General features: G+C 46.2%; 1 protein-coding gene across 1 annotated transcript in view; it reads right to left on the bottom strand.

The window, feature by feature from the left end:
* Window positions 1-5,464, bottom strand: part of SBNO2 (strawberry notch homolog 2) — a 121,686-nt gene extending 116,222 nt beyond the window's left edge. The window contains exon 1 of the mRNA XM_063290868.1: window positions 5,300-5,464. The gene's annotated coding sequence lies outside the window, so the exon portion shown is untranslated. The remainder of the gene's footprint in view (window positions 1-5,299) is intronic.
* Between the last annotated feature and the right edge of the window lie 7,392 nt (window positions 5,465-12,856).

Raw genomic sequence — 12,856 nt, 5'->3', positions numbered from 1 at the left:
GGGTTTCTTAACCAGAGGTCACTAGGGGTTCCCTGGGAGATCATGATTTATTTAAAAAATTATTTCCAATTCGGGCAATTTCACATTAAAGAGGTAAGCTTCTTTAGTTTAAGAACACTGTTTTGATGCATCTATACAGGCTTACCCTTGAAACAAATATAATAATTTTGTAGCTTCTGGCCTATATTTGAGCCTGAATGTGCAGGGGTTCCCCGAGGCCTGGGAAATATTTCAAGGGTTCCTCCAGAGTTAAACCGTTGAGAAAGGCTGGCTCAGGCTATGCTACAGGACACAGTGTTTAAACCAGACATCTCCATCTTAAAACGATGGAATACAATTCCTTTGTTTCCAGTCAGCACAGCCATCTACACATCTGGCTGCTGGAGCTCACAAGGCTTTCCCAGCAAGAAAAAAAAAGCAGCATGCACACCGAACTGCTATGCCATACGATTAAAAAAAAAAAAGCACAGCCATGCTTGCAAGTCTTGGGACTTGTAGTCCAACTCCAGGAAAAGACACCACATTCGAAATGTATTTTTGATGTGGGAGACAACTTAGTCCTTGATGGTGTGTGAGCCATTTTTTGCTTCTCATAGGCAGCTTACATCATCTTGCAAAACTGCTCTGAGGATACTACATTTAGGGTACAGTAAAGCTACACATGCCCTCAAGTCAGACTTGACTTCTCATGATTTGTTGGACAAAACCACATTTTCTTGGCATGGAAATGATTTGCTGTTGCCACCTTTAGGCATGTTTTTTGACTCCCCAGTCTAGCTTCTAGCCCTGATATTCCCTAGTTGTCTCCCATCCAAGCACTAACCAAGCCCAGCCCTGCTTAGCTTCTGGATCCAGACACAGTTGGCCAGGTGCTGACTTGTGTTGGGGCATATGAACTAAAAACATATGCCAGGATTTTGATATAGAAGAAAAGAGGAAAAAACAGAAAACTGGTTTGGGTAACTTTCCCTCTCAAGATGTGGTAACAACTGTTTCTCAGCAAGCAAGCAAGCAAGCAAGCAAGCAAAAATGAAGGTCATGTGGTTGGCCTCCGCTTCAGTGTGTAGTGTGAACTCAGAATTTTGAGTTAATTGAATAACCCAAACCAAACACCGCTAAGTGTATGATGTAAATACAGTAACAGAATGAGTCATTTGCCCAAGTTTAAATTAATCATGGTTCAGTCAATCCAATTTTCTTGATTCGCACAATGTACTGAAATGTGAAGTGACCGTTCGGGTTCATACAACACATTCGGCTAAAATATGGTAACCTAGCTGGTGCTTCAGGGTGTCACAGGAATACAGCCACAGAACTGGAAGGGGACCATCACGCTGTTGACTCTAACAACCTGCTCAGTGGTTGAAGCCAATTAAGGTGTCTCCAGCTACTTCCAGGTGAGGTAGTACTTTTTATCATGCAATTGCACTGTCTCCTTCAAAACATCTTATGGGATGTCCAAAGCAGACCGTTTTCCATTTCTGGCCCTCATGTGTTCTCCCACAGCTTCTTCCACTTTGTTCCTTACCATCCAAAAACCCATTAAGGAGGGGAAGGCTGAACAGCTAGACAAAACCTCAGGATTAGCTCTAGATTAGTAGATTATGGGCCGTCTTTTCTTTTTTGTTAAGTCCAACTCCTAGTGATTTCATGTTGTTTTCTTGGTACCCATCTTCTTCTAAGATGTGGGGTTTTTCCTGACTTCCCAGTCTAGCCTAGTGGCCTCCCATCCAAGCATTTTCTGGTGGCCTCCCATCCAAGCACCAACCAGGCTGGACCCTATTTAGCTTCTGAGCATAGACAAGGTCTGCCAATTCTTATGAAGCACCAAACAACACAGCTGGTGCAAAATTAAAAAGAAAAAAGATGCTAGATATCTTCTGGATCCATTCAAGAGGCATGTGGGCTGGCCACTGCTGGAAACACAGCATGATACGTAACACCTGGTTTAATCCACCAAGGCCTGATTTATGCTCTTAACACAAATTTGTGGACTGAACCATAATACACTCTGGCCTGTTACGCTGGGAACTTCCAGATTGAGAGGCGAAACTGGAGCAGCATCTGTTTCTCTCACTTGCTAATAAATAAAACTGGGCTACCCATACCAAAGCGTGCCATTGCAACTGAGGAACAGGTCAGCATCCAGGGCACACCTTCTCACAGCCCTAAGATCCAATGTCTTGACATTACCCATGCAAACAAGCCAACTGCCCCACCTAAGATTCCTGTAAGAGATAGGTGAGATATCAGAGGGAGCTCAAATCACATCCTTGGCCCTAGGCGGCCTCAGCATGACTTCAGGAAGTGACTCAGAATTGGTACTCCTTCTGGGTATTCCCTAGAGATTTTCAATGGCACCCATCAATGCTTTTTTTTTTTTTTGAAAAGGGGAAAGGGAGCAAACAGAAACAAAAGGATCCTAAGCTAGGGAATACATAGCCAGACAAATAGTACAGAGCAGAGAAGTGTCAAAAGCCTTGTTTCCTCATCCAGGTTCCACCCTGTTAGCAATGTGACACAATCCTCTTGGAGATCTATAAACATGATCTGCCCCTTTTTGGTCCCCAATAAGCAACAGGAAAGGGGAAAAATGGGATTCACTAATATAAAGATTTCTGAGGCATTCAAAACACAAGACCATGCTGGTTAGGCACATTGTTAGATCCATGCTCTGCCATATAAACATGGGAATCTCACTGACTTCCCAGCTTAAGTGCGCTTATTGCTCAGCACAAACTGAAACATGGCCACATTATTTGGCTACCTACAGAAATTAACCAAGTAAAACATCCACCTTTCATAGTCTGCAAGAGGGTATCAACAAAAATGAATTAGAAGGTGCTGGAAAAGGAAGCAGGGAGAACTTTTTCATTTCGACCTATCAGGCCCATAAAACAAGGCCAAGGAAGAATGCAGTGAAGACTTTTTCAGTGCCTCCTGAAACAGTGCTTTCATTTGGAAAAAGATGTGGCCATGATTGTCTTCAATCAGAAATGGTCTCCTATTTAATCAGTAATCAGGTAGGAGAGCAGAAGAATACCTCAGAAAGAGAGGCAAAAGTTTCCATCCCATACATTAACAACTGATGGCCTTTTAACTGTCACTGCACTACAATTCCTGGCATACTTTGCCATTAGTCGCACCAACCAGGTCTGCTGGAAGCTGTAATTCAGCAACATCTGGAGGCCACCAGTCCTGCAGTAAAAGGCTTGAGAAGCAAAGCCAACTGTTCTCTTTGGTTTCCAAATAGAGCTATACTTGGAAAAGCTGGAAGAAACTTTTTTCAGACCTGGAAACTTGGCTACATAATCCATCCCAAGAAACCCCTTTTCTGGGAATTAGGAGGGGACAGATAAGCCTCAAGATTTACAGACAAAAGAGAAATTAGGAAAGACAAGGAGCTATTCTCTATGACTTCACTCACTTCCTTATCCCTTCAATCAGGTGGAGCAAAGATCTCTGTTCAGGAATGGGAAAATGCTGCCTCTCCTCCTAGCACAAAAAAATTTGTCCCAGCAAGCATCCCCTGAGGTGGGACTGAGCGACACAGAACGATTATCACCTTCCCAAGAGAGCTGAGGAAGAAGAGGACTCTTATCACCATCAGCCCTCTAGATAGAGAATGCAAAAAAAGTTATAGACTAAACAGTAAATGAAACTGACAACAAAGAACCATATTATCCTCAGGGAAGATAAGGGAGATCCCACAGAAGCTATGGTATTGCAAATTCTAGAGAGGGCAACCCTAAGAAGGTCAAATCAACTTATTTTGACACCGTAAAGAGGCAGAACAGCCCAATCAGGCAGCCTCTGGATACAATGGGACAACTCCCAGAATGTCCCAGCAACCAAGGTCAGGGGGATCCTGGGAACTCAGTCCAACACACTGAGACTGTGCCAGGCTAGGAGGAACAGAAGGTTCTGCTTCCCTAAATCCTTCCCTTAAGCTTACCTAAAAGGGAAGAAAGAATAAAGAAGCATATGTACCCTTAAGGTCCCAGAAGTCGGCAGCAGGAAGGTGAAAAAGTAGGACTAGTAATGAGGAGAGAAAGAGAAAGCACCACTCCTGTCTCAGCCAACTAGAATCTAGTGGGGCTGTCCAACACACTGTATGGTAAGAGAGTCAAGAGTGAGAGAAAAAGAGGTCTTTCTTCAGAGAGAATGTCTTAACCCGCAGAATTTGCTATTGCACAATGAACTTAGTGACGGACACTGACGTGGGCAGGCTACCGGTGGCTCCTAATCACTTTGGCTTTCCATTAACCCCAACATCACGGCCAACATACTCTACATTCCAGTTGCTAAGAGCTGGAACAGGAAGGTGGCCTTGCCAGAGGATTTGGGAACAGATCAGTCTGATCCAGCATTTTGCTCTTCTTACGATCTTATGATCTTATTAAAGCTGTGTGTCTAGCTTTGAAGCGGTGTTTCTTCTGCCACTTGCTTTCAGCACTGTCCGTCAGGAGGGACAGCAGGAAGGAAGGAAAGCGGCAGGGGAAAGGGGGAGTCTGCTTCCCCCTACCTGATTCTTGCAGGGGGTGAGAGGGAGAGTCAACCACAGGCAAAGAAGGGCAGACGCTCCCAATCTCACTCTCTAAGAGCCCCCCTTCTCCTCCTGGCCCAGCCCCAAAGAACCGGATCATCCTCACTGGAAGTGGGAGTCGAAGTGGGGGGGGCAGTGAACAAAACTCTCCCATCCACTGGAAAAAGAGGCTTGCCTCCCCACTAAACAGGACATGATCCCCTCCCATCCACCTGGCGGGATTGGACTAACATGCTGGGTGGGGATGATGGGAACTGTAGTACAGTACAGGCGCTGAGCAGGGGAGGGAAGGCGCCCTACAGGCTGGACCAAAGGGGACCGACTCTTGTCCGCCCCAGACTGGCTGGGGCCAACCGAACCTCGCTTTCCTCAGCTGGGAGTTTGCCGGGAGTTTACTGGGCGAGACAGGAGGCGCCGGGTGGCCCCCACCAGGAGAAGGGGTCCTGGGATCCTGCCGGCAGGGCCCTCGCGGGGGAGCAGCCGAGAGAAAGGGGCGAGCGGGGAGCCGGAGGCGGCTTGGGGCGCAGGGCTAACCCCCCAATTTCCTCTCGGCGGCCCAAAAGGAGGGCCTCCCGCCTTCCCGAAACTCAGAAAGGGGGGGCTCAATTAGAGGGGGGTCTCTTAGGAGGAGGGGCTTCGCCTGAGGCAAGGGACCCCCTCTCCTCCTTGAAGGGGGCGGGGGGCTCCGCTGGGAGGGGGCTCGTGAGGTCACAGAAGGGGAGTGGCTTCGCCGAAGGGAGGGGTCCCTCTCACCTGGTCTTCGCGCTCTCCCCCAGCATACGAACAGGGACCCTCCGGGGGGAGAACGACGGGCCGCGAGGCAGCGGCGGCGGACTCAAGGCTGCCGGCTTCGGGCTCGGCGGCGGCACCTCCGGCCTTGGCCAACTTCCGGGTTTGCAGCCGCCATCTTGGAGGCGAACGCGGATTTCCGGCCCAGGGAGAGGAAAAGGGGAAAGCCCGAAAACTATGACGAAACTTCCGGTTCTCCCCTGAGCGCTGTGCTGCGGGCGCGGAGACGTAACCTCGGGTTCTCAAAGGAAAACTGAGAAGCGCGCCCGCCCAAGATGTAAGTCCAGCTGATACAAGCGCAACCCACACTTCCGGTACCCAATCGAAAGGAGGAGCGGAAGCCCCCTCAACCCTCCAATGGAGAAAACTCTTTTTGCTCCCGGGGTATAGCAAGGATATTCAATGCCTGGAGCGGTACGGGGGTCTAGAGGGAAAAGACGGGGCATAGACTCCACCGAGAGAAAGTTGTTGTTCATTCGTTCAGTCGCTTCCGACTCTTCGTGACTTCATGGACCAGCCCACGCCAGAGCTTCCTGTCGGTCGTCAACACCCCCAGCTCCCCCAGGGACGAGTTTGTCACCTCTAGAATGTCATCCGTCCACCTTGCCCTTGGTCGGCCCCTCTTCCTTTTGCCCTCCACTCTCCCTAGCATCAGCATCTTCTCCAGGGTCTCCTGTCTTCTCATTATGTGGCCAAAGTATTTCAGTTTTGCCTTTAATATCATTCCCTCAAGTGAGCAGTCTGGCTTTATTTCCTGGAGGATGGACTGGTTTGATCTTCTTGCAGTCCGAGGCACTCTCAGAATTTTCCTCCAACGCCACAGTTCCAAAGCATCGATCTTCCTTCTCTCAGCCTTCCTTATGGTCCAGCTCTCGCAGCCATATGTTACTACGGGGAACACCATTGCTTTGACTATGCGGACCTTTGTTGTCTGTGTGATGTCTCTGCTCTTAACTATTTTATCGAGATTGGTCATTGCTCTTCTCCCAAGGATTAAGCGTCTTCTGATTTCCTGACTGCAGTCAGCATCTGCAGTAATCTTCGCACCTAGGAATACAAAGTCTTTCACTGCTTCTACATTTTCTCCCTCTATTTGCCAGTTATCAATCAAGCTGGTTGCCATAATCTTGGTTTTTTTGAGGTTTAGCTGCAAGCCAGCTTTTGCACTTTCTTCTTTCACCTTCATCATAAGGCTCCTCAGTTCCTCTTCGCTTTCAGCCATCAAAGTGGTATCATCTGCATATCTGAGATTGTTAATGTTTCTTCCAGAGATTTTAACTCCAGCCTTGGATTCCTCAAGCCCAGCTTGTCGCATGATGTGTTCTGCGTACAAGTTGAATAGGTAGGGTGAGAGTATACAGCCCTACCGTACTCCTTTCCCAATCTTAAACCAGTCCGTTGTTCCGTGGTCTGTTCTTACTGTTGCTACTTGGTCGTTATACAGATTCTTCAGGAGGCATACAAGATGACTTGGTATCCCCATACCGCTAAGAACTTGCCACAATTTGTTATGGTCCACACAGTCAAAGGCTTTAGAATAGTCAATAAAACAGAAATAGATGTTTTCTGAAACTCCCTGGCTTTTTCCATGATCCATCGGATATTGGCAATTTGGTCCCTAGTTCCTCTGCCTTTTCTAAAGCCAGCTTGTACATCTGGCAATTCCCACTCCATGAATTGCTGAAGTCTACCTTGCAGGATCTTGAGCATTACCTTACTGGCATGTGAAATGAGTGCCACTGTTCGATAGTTTGAACATTCTTTAGTGTTTCCCTTTTTTGGTATGGGGATATAAGTTGATTTTTTCCAATCCGATGGCCATTCTTGTGTTTTCCAAATTTGCTGGCATATAGCATGCATTACCTTGACAGCATCATCTTGCAAGATTTTGAACAGTTCAGCTGGGATGCCGTCGTCTCCTGCTGCCTTGTTATTAGCAATGCTTCTTAAGGCCCATTTAATCTCACTCTTCAGGATGTCTGGCTCTAGCTCACTGACCACACCGTCAAAGCTATCCCCGATATTGTTATCCTTCCTATACAGGTCTTCCGTATATTCTTGCCACCTTTTCTTGATCTCTTCTTCTTCTGTTAGGTCCTTGCCGTCTTTGTTTTTGATCATACCCATTTTTGCCTGGAATTTACCTCCGATGTTTCTAATTTTCTGGAAGAGGTCTCTTGTCCTTCCTATTCTATTGTCTTCTTCCACTTCCACGCATTGCTTGTTTAAAAATAATTCCTTATCTCTTCTGGCTAACCTCTGGAATTTTGCATTTAATTGGGCATATCTCCCCCTATCGTTGTTGCCTTTTGCTTTCCTTCTTTCTTGGGCTACTTCTAGTGTCTCAGCAGACAGCCATTTTGCCTTCTTGGTTTCCTCTTTCTTTGGGATGTATTTTGTTGCCGCCTCCTGAACAATGTTGCGAACTTCTGTCCAGAGTTCTTCCGGGACCCTATCTACTAAGTCCAGACCATCTTCCGACCTGGGGGTCTCATCTTCCGATGGTATACCGACATATCTCTGGTTGTTCTGATCCATTTAGTTTTCACGGCAAGAATACTGGGGTGGGTTGCCATTACCTTCCCCGGGGATCGCATTTAGTCTGACCTCTCTGTCATGACCTTCCCGTCTTGGGTGGCCCTTCAGGGTTTAGCTCATGGCATCATTGAGGTGCTCAAGCTCCAGCACCATGACAAGGTAACGATCCTTTGCTGAAGTAGTTTACAGTATGTATTTATTAAACATATTTCTATGTTGCCACAGTCAAAACAACACATAGGAAATGCAATATAAAACATGTCCAACACAAAATATTGGAAGTATTATTGCCTGCATGCTCTCCCATTATTTATATGCTGAAATCATACCGAGGGAGCTTGGATTGGAAGAAGATGAGGGTGGTTTTAAAACTGAAGAAACATCTACACTATGTTGATGACCCTATCTGGATAGCTGAAAATGCAAAGAATCAAGGAGAACAGTTAAAAAATGAGACTAAAATTAAATATAAAGAAGACCAAACTAATGACAACAGGTGGAACAACCATCCTTAGAATTGCCAGTGAAGATATCAAAGTGGTAGAGAGCTTCTGCCTTTTAGGATCAACCCTCAACCGTAAAAGAACTAGCAGTCAAGAAACTGGCACTTGGTAAAGCAGCCATGAAGGCCCTTGGAAAAGCTATTCAGATGATGGGATGTGTCTATATCTACAAAGGTCAGAATCATAGGCAATGGTCTTCTCAGTGACCTTCTATGGAAGTGAAAGTTGGACTTTGAAGCAAGATAGAAAGAGTATTGATGCTTTTGAACTTTGGTGTTCGAGAAGACTTCAGAAAACACTGTGGACAGCCAGGAAAACAAAGAACAATTCTAGAGCTTTCACTCAAGGGGACACAAATGACCAGGCTCAAATCATCCTGCTTCAGACACATGATGTGAAGACCCGGCTCTCTGGAGAAGGCCATAATGCTGGGAAAGGTGGAAGGAAAGAGAATTAGAGGACAATCAGCAGCAAGGGGGAGGGACTCAGTTATAGCAGCGGAGGATGCACCATTGGAAGATCTGAAAGACCAGGTTGGGGATAGATCATCATGGAGAAGATCTATCTATGGAGTCCTTGGTGCTCTCTGAGCCTTGTTGTTTTCTTGCAGACGTTTCATTGCCAGACTAAGCAACATCTTCAGTGCAGATCTATCTATGTAGTCACTAAAAGTCGACAGCAACTTGATGGCACTCAATCAATCAATCAATCAATGCAGAGAACCAGCTCCCTTGAGAAGTCCATAGGGTAAAGGTAAAGGTTTCCCTTGACGTAAAGTCCAGTCGTGTCCGACTCTAGGGGGCGGTGCTCATCTCCGTTTCTAAGCCTTAGAGCCGGCGTTGTCATAGACACTTCCGGGTCATGTGGCCAGCATGACGACTCGGAACGCCGTTACCTTCCCGCCGAAGCGGTACCTATTGATCTACTCACATTGGCATGTTTTCGAACTGCTAGGTGAGCAGGAGCTGGGACTAGCAACGGGAGCTCACCCCGCTGCGCGGTTTCGAACCGCCGACCTTCCGATCGACAGCTCAGCGGTTTAACCCGCAGCACCACCGCGTCCATAATGAGAAGTCCATAATGTTGGGGAAAACAAAAGGAAAGGATGACCAGCAGCAAGGGGGATGGACTCAGTTATAGTGGCGATGGGACTCATGGGAGAACCATTGGAAGACTTGAAGGACCAAGCTGGAGGCAGATTGTCCTGCAGAAGATCTATTCATGTCAGTGTTCTTCAAACCCATCAACTTTAAGATGGGTGGACTTCAACTCCCAGAATTCTGGGAGTTGAAGTCCACCCATCTTAAAGTTGACAAGTTTGAGAAACATTGATCTGCCTGGTCACTAAGAACTGACCCTTGACTTGATGGCACATAATCAGTCAATCAATTTTATAAATAGAGAGAGAAAATGTAGAAGCAGTGAAAGACTTTGTATTTCTAGGTGTGAAGATTACTGCAGACGCTCACTGCAGTCAGGAAATCAGAAGATGCTTAATCCTTGGGAGAAGAGCAATGACCAATCTCGATAAAATAGTTAAGAGCAGAGACATCACACTGACAACAAAGGTCCGCATAGTTAAAGCAATGGTGTTCCCCGTAGTAATATATGGCTGCGAGAGCTGGACCATAAGGAAGGCTGAGAGAAGGAAGATCGATGCTTTTGAACTGTGGTGGAGGAAAATTCTGAGAGTGCCTTGGACTGCAAGAAAATCAAACCAGTCCATCCTCCAGGACATAAAGCCAGACTGCTCACTGGAGGGAATGATATTCAAGGCCAAACTGAAATACTTTGGCCACATGATGAGAAGACAGGACACCCTGGAGAAGATGCTGATGCTGGGGAGAGTGGAAGGCAAAAGGAAGAGGGGCCGACCAAGGGCAAGGTGGATGGATGATATTCTAGAGGTGACGGACTCGTCCCTGGGGGAGCTGGGGGTGTCAACGACCGACAGAAAGCTCTGGCATGGGCTGGTCCATGAAGTCACGAAGAGTCGGAAGCGACTGAACAAATAAACAACAACAAACTGTAAACTAACCACATGATCTGTATTGGCTTGTGGGGTCAGTGTTTCCTCTATACACAGTAAGTCAACCTCCTTTAATGGGGCAGGTGTGTCTCCAGATGTGTTAGGCCTCCACTTTTCAGAATGTGAGGAGCAGAAGTCCAAGACATCTGGAGGGCACCAGGTTGGGAATGCCACAATGCAGTAACAGCTTGCATTCCTTTGTATAAATGAGCATTCCTTTATGTAAGCTTAAAAATGGCACCTTGAAATAATTAGAATAACAACCTTTTTTCTTAAAGGTTAAATTTCTTAAGCAGACAAAATGGTTCCTATTGTAATGATGGTCTAGTGGTTAAGGTGCTGGGCTAGAAACCAGGAGACTGAGAGTTCTAGTCCTGCCTTAGGCACGAAAGCTGGCTGGGTGACCTTGGGCCAGTCCCTCCCTCTCAGCCCAAGAGCCAATCAGGCGTCGTAGGAGAGTTCTAGTCCCGCCTTAGGCATGAAAGCCGGCTGGGTGACCTTGGGCCAGTCTCCCTCTCTCAGCCCAACCCACCTCACAGGGTTGTTGTTGTGGGGAAAATAGGAGGAGGAAGGAGTATTAGGTATCTTCACCGCCTTGAGTTATTTGTGAAAATAATAAAGGCGGGATATAAATATATAAAATAAAATATGACCTAAGATTAGGGTTTTTTGGAGCCTTGGGTTGAAAATTGGTGAGTGGGACTAAGAGAGAGCTTGGATTTGCTCCACACCCTGACAACCAAAACTTAACCTAGGGTCTTGTGTAAATCCACTATCTTGAGTTCATTTATGGCTCAGTGTGTTGTGCAAGGCCCAAAAGGGGACTGCATAAACCATGTCCAGTTAACCATGGATCTTAAAGTTGACAAGTTTGAGAAACATTGATCTGCCTGGTCACTAAGAACTGACCCTTGACTTGATGGCACATAATCAGTCAATCAATTTTATAAATAGAGGGAGAAAATGTAGAAGCAGCTTGAACACAGCCAGGAGTGATCTGCAGAGGCAAAATTATTGCCCTTCAGTTCCCCACTATCCAGTCAAACACATGAGGGCAGGAAAAATTCAGGATCAAATATCCTGATGATCACTATCTGATATTGTTATTCCTGGATCTGATGCCAGATAGCTCAATTAAGTAAGTTAATTGGGTTAGAAGCAGCCGTCTTGGCCAGAATTCCAGTCATGTTTGGCATGGCTAGCCACCAAACATTCAATTTTAAAAAACATCAAACTAACATTCATGTTTTATTTCATTCCTCCCCCCACAGGCAGGTAACAAAAGGAGATACAGTATAGCTTTGCTTCCCTCATCCTCTGTTTTACCAGATGGCTGCGTATCATGGGGAAGGGGAAGAAAATGAGAAAAGAGATGGTGTAATGCAGTGTTTTTCAAACTTGGCAACTTTAAGATGCATGGACTTCAACTCCCAGAATTCCCCAGCCAGCCATATGTTGTGTGAATGTATCTTTCAGCCTAGCCTACCTGACATGCTCATTAAAGCTATTTAAGATAATATTCTTTTTCTGTGCACAGCTTCTCCACTGTGTTAAGCTCTGCTCCATTCAGCGGTCCACTAATGGCTTCAGCAATCCAAACACACTACTCTCCCTGAACTTCTTTTTGAGTGATAAAGGTGAATGGGATTAATTGACAGCCCTGCAGAAAGTAGTAAGCCTTATCAAAAACCACTGGACTGGTGTTTGAGCAGACCCATCTAGGACTGCACTGTTAACCACTGTGCTAGATTTTCCAGAAAGGCTTTTTAAAAAAAAATATTTCCACCCTTGCTTTTTCAACAGAGGACAGTGATGGGACAGCAGTTAACCATAATGAGCTTACTGTCACTTCCAGAACATGGGTTTTTAATGCTGTTCTCTCACAATCTTCTGTTCTGAGCCACCTATATATTGATACCAACAAGGGAATTGATAGTCACATCAGAAGAACCTGCGGATCCAGTCAGAACTCCATCACATCCAGCATGGTGCTCTTCTTTACCTTGGCCAGTCAAATGCTTTCAGAAGCCAGGGGAGAAAGCCAGGAGAGAACCACTGTTTTCTTCCTGCTCTCTACACTTTGTGTCTTGCAGCTAGACTGCCTCTAAATGAGGAGGCTCCACTAACTCTCATAGAGGTAGAAAGTGCATAAGGAAGCCTTTCTGCTTCTCTTGCAATCAACTCCACTACCGCCATGCCCAAGGACCTGGGTGTTCAAAGACAGATGGAGTTTGGGAATTGGCATAACAATAATGAACCGAAGAGAATATTTGTAGCTCAGGGTTGAACTGTGGTGTCCTTGGTGCTCTCTGAGCCTGGTTGTTTTCTTGCAGAAGTTTCATTGCCAGGCTAGGCAACATCTTAAGTACGAACAAAGATGTTGCCTAGTCTGGCAATGAAATGTCTGCAAGAAAACAAGGCTCAGAGAGCACCAAGGACTCCACATAACAA

The sequence above is a fragment of the Candoia aspera genome, chromosome 1, assembly GCF_035149785.1.
Source record: "Candoia aspera isolate rCanAsp1 chromosome 1, rCanAsp1.hap2, whole genome shotgun sequence".
In the NCBI taxonomy this organism is placed as follows: domain Eukaryota; kingdom Metazoa; phylum Chordata; class Lepidosauria; order Squamata; family Boidae; genus Candoia; species Candoia aspera.
Note: the sequence above shows the minus strand (reverse complement) of the source record. Positions and strands in the feature narration are given on the sequence as shown.